Here is a 4,711-nt window from a genome sequence, read left to right as displayed (position 1 = left end):
TTGATGGCACAACAGTTGTATATATAGTTGTGAGGAGGGAAGGGCGCCAAGATTTCAAAATGAGGTAGTGGTAGAAGATGTTGTGCCATTAAATGTTGTTGTAAGGCCAAACATTGTGTTGGATGATGATGTAGATATTGTAGGAGAGGGTGGACCAAGTCAAGGAACTTTTGTAGGCTTGGGTGATATTGTGAGTGATTTGGATATAGGTGACAGTGAAGTAAGTGTTGGAAAAAGAAGACCAAGTCAAGGGAATAGTGGGAAAGAAGCTGAGAAGAGAGGAAAAAGGGTCAAACATTGTATCAAAAGACCCTTACCTCCTGGTTATAAAAGATGAGTTGTCAAGGAACTAGAAAAGATTAAGCAGAAAGAGAAAGAGGCAGCTGAGAGGAAAGAGAGAGAAGAGTTAGAGAGGTTGGTGAGAGAACAAGATGCACTGAGGGAAAGCCAAGCTTCAACTAGCCTTAGTACTGAATAAATAAAGATAAGGGTAAGAGAAGAAGATGAGAAGAGGCAAAGAGAAGCAGCAGAGCAAGCAGCTAGAGAAGAGGCAGAGAAGAGAGAAGCAGAAGCTACTGAAAAGAGAGCATTTGAGGCCTTCAAAATGAGGCAGCAGTTGGCTGATGAGTTAGAGCAGAGGTTGAAGGATAAAAAGAAGGGGAAGCAGCCTGTTGAAGGGAGTAATAGAAAGAAGAGTGGGAGGAAGCCTATGGAATCGAGGTACACCACCAGAAATAAAGGGAAGAAGGATTTTGAGGGTGTAGAGGGTGGTGATGATGATGATGATGATTCAGATTCATCTGATGATTCTGACTTCTACATAGATTGACAAGACCCACCCCGAAAACACCCAGTAAAACAGGCAAGTCTTGCGGGGTCCACTCTTAAAAGAGATTATACCGAAATTTCGGCATAACCTCCCCTAAAAATGGACAACCCATCCTGTAATGAAACTGAACACTTCAACTATAATCATCAACCACCACTCCAGGAGTCCTTCACTCCCCATAACAAGAACCAAAGTCATAGCAGTACTTAACAACCAAACCAAATACTCAACTACATTAATTAACATGAACATCAACCAAGATTAAACTCTCTACTTGAGTCATAGTCCTAAAGAAAAACACTTCAACTTAATTTACATCATCTCATGGTTCTCAGAGCACTAAGGGAGGAAAATAAAACAACTACACATAGGTTAACAGGTAACCTACGATCAGTAAGGAGCAGCGGGAAAACTATGCCTCAACTCCTAGGGAAACCGAACAGGAGCTCTGTAATCTGGGCATTTGAAAACAAAGGGCCCAGGGAAAAGCATTTAAAAACATTAGCGTGAGTGGACGGAAAATAAACTAATTAATATGCATACAAGAATAAAATAATACAAAATCACTTTTTATATGCTTTTCCATTTATACGTAATTAAGAATTTCTATGCATGCAAATATTATAATCTCAACAAAATTCACCCTAACCCCGTTAGTCATAAAGCAATAAGAAAAATAAACGGATTCCTCATATAAGAAACTTCCAAGATGATGGACTAGCCCCGCTAGTCAAATTAACAACTCAAGTAAAATATCCTATATGGCCATATAAGTGAGTCTCCCAGACTCGATTGCCTCCCAGGCATAGTACTCACATACTCCATGTACCTTCACGTCGAGTTGACGGATAGGGTATAGGGTTTTCGTGATGCCGCCGGCAACATCACATCATCATTAGGATGGAAAGGGCTTACGTGACCCCACTTGAAACGTGGAAGTCACATCACCTCGAAAGGTGGAACGACATACTAGCATGGACATCATATAATCACACAAATATAGCATAAGAAAGAAAAATATAATTTCATGGGAGTTTCCCCGAAACTCATCTTTAAAACATAAGTACGATTCCCAACCGTACTCCAAAAATTCCATGAGAAAAGAAATAAATTAAATTTAATAACGTGTCCCACACGTTAAGATGCTCAAAGTAATAATTAAGCCAAATAATCCACATATTTCAAATTTCCAATCATGCATGCATATTCCATTAAAAACAAAGTGTCCACTCACAATATAGACGGCTATGCCTGACGTCGGTTAGAGCCTTCCTCACGTGGTGTCTCCTCTCGTCCTGTACAAAACGAGATTTAAGGTCCGAGACAAAAAATAAAAGAATATCAAATTTAACAAATATAAAGTCCTCCTCACTTGCTCTATACGCATCCAAACCTAAGAAGAACTCCAACCTTATTTTTATTAATCAACTCCAATTCCTCCCCAACGTTCTAACACATAATGAAAAATATGAAAATTCCCAAGGATGAGGCTCACCTCTACTCTTTCACCAAAATCGACTTAAACTTTCCTAAATTCCTACTAACACTCACCAAAATTTCCAATACTTCAATACCATTCATCTCTCACCCATGGAGCCATCAAAACTATCCCAATTTCCAAGCACTCTTCACCAAAAATCACCATACAATACAACAACATTTATCCCTTCTAGAAATCATACAAAATTACTCAAAACCACCACCAAAACCGGCAGCAGCCACCGACAATGGCGGTCAACTACCGACAGTGGCAGTCAACCACCATCACTACCTCAACTCCGACCAAAATCAACAAAGTATATATCAAACTCTTCTTCTCAACAAGCATAACAACAATCAAACTAGCACAAACCCTAGAACTCAAAGACTTGGACAGAAATTACCTCCAAGCTCAAGAACACCAACAATACCGATTTGCCCTATACCCCAAATCGTTCTACCTCTTTTGGGTGGTTGAAGGACCAATCAAAGAGCTGCAAAACCCCCCAAAGATTGCTGGATTCGGTAGCCGGAGAAGGAAGTTCTGGCAAGGCTAAGCGCACGGCAGCAGCGGCGTCCCCGCGCCTCAACGCCGGCGAGTTAGGGTCGGCTTTTGCCTAGAAAGTCCGTGCGGTGTCCCAGCTGTTGGTTGGGACTGGTGCGGCAACCGGGTGTGGCCAGACGGAGGCGTTCCGTCGAGGAGGGTCGGACGGGTTCGGGAGGTCGGGGAGAGAGATATAAGGTGGCTGGTGGATTTGTTTTCTTACCCTAACGAAATGGTAAGTTTCCCTTAAATACCCCAGCCCAATATTAGTAACTTTATTATTTCCTACAACACTTACACATACGAACTACCAATCGGGTAATTAAGAGTCTACGAGTTCGTTTACACCACCCCTATCAAAATAACAGAATAAATTTCTGAATTGATTAGCTACCATTAAATCGGAAATTACAATATAAAAATAATTACTAGGTTCGGGGTGTATCATAGATTCAGACTATGATTTACCTCATGATTAGGTTGATGATGTTGAGTTTGAAGAAAATGTTGCACAGCCCAGCCATGTACCAGAATATGAAGAAATGGGATATGATGGCTACTGTTCAGAAGAGCATGTTGGATCCGATGAGCTTGAGAGCTTAAGTGGTAGTGATACTGAAGAGGATGAATATGGGAATCCAATAAGAAAGAAAACTCTGAAGTTTGGGGGAGTGAAGGTTAAGTCTTGGATCAGATCTGTGGATATAAATAATCCCCAATTTAGGTTATGTCTTGCATTCCCTAATGATGAGCAGTGTAAGGAAGCCTTGAGAGAGTATGCCATTAGAAACCAGGTTGGTTTATGGTTTGAGAAGAATGGGACCAAAAAGATACTAGTGAAATGCCAACGGGGATGTCCTTTTAAGTTGTATGCAAGTAGGCCCAAAAGATGGGGTGACACAATGCTTGTGAGGACATTGATAAACAAGCACACATGTTCTCCTGTCCAAATAAGTCATTTTTTGACTTACAGAAGAATAGTTGCGGAAGTTAAGAATACTTTACTTGTGGATGAAGACTGGTCTAGAAAAGGATCCGGCTTGTCTGCTTGGACAAGTATTGCTTGGATCTGCTTGGACATGACTCCTAAGCTGACACGTCATTTCTCAGCAATCCAACGGACAATAATCAAATGACTCTAAAAACGCAAATTTACATCAAACATAGCACATCATACTCCAGTCTCTCCCGTCGAGTCCATCTACAGATGTGGTGGTGGTGATTGTACGACGTCGGCAAGTCGATCGAGCAACACCGGCAGGAGGGCAAGTCGAGCAACACCTTCTTTGCCCCGCCTATCCGAACTCGCCGATTTTGACTCTGCTTTCGACGCCGCTGCGCACTGGAGGTCGTGTCGCTGAGCCAGAATGCCGCTAATTGGAGGTGGAGGAGGTGATTTGATTGATTCATTGGTTTTGGTTTCTGGGTATTTGGTTTTTAGTTCTGGGTCTTTTGTTCTAATTGTGTTAGCTTTGTTATGTTCTAATTCTTCAAATTGGAGTGGGACTGTAAAATTTAGGGGTGAGAGAGGATTAAAGTGTTACCTTGATTTTGTGATAGTTAAAGCTTTTGGGTTGGTAATTATACTCCAAGCTTTAGCGATCCTTGTGTACCAATTCTAATTATATTTTTTTATCTTGGGACTTTGATTTCTCTCAAAATAATTCATTTTTAGTTCAAAAGGAACAAGCTTTAGATTTCTGTTGGGCATTCATGAATTCTTATTTGTTAGTTTCTGCGGGATGGTAAGGTATGGTATGGGATGAGAGAGAGAGAGAGAGAGAGAGAGAGAGAGAGAGAGAGAGAGAGAGAGAGAGAGAGAGAGAGAGAGAAGAGAGAAGAGAGAGAGAGAGAGAGAG

Source organism: Fragaria vesca, linkage group LG6 (assembly GCF_000184155.1).
Source record: "Fragaria vesca subsp. vesca linkage group LG6, FraVesHawaii_1.0, whole genome shotgun sequence".
Taxonomy (NCBI): Eukaryota; Viridiplantae; Streptophyta; class Magnoliopsida; order Rosales; family Rosaceae; genus Fragaria; species Fragaria vesca.
The sequence above is the reverse complement of the archived record's forward strand: the minus strand, read 5'-3'. Positions refer to the sequence as shown.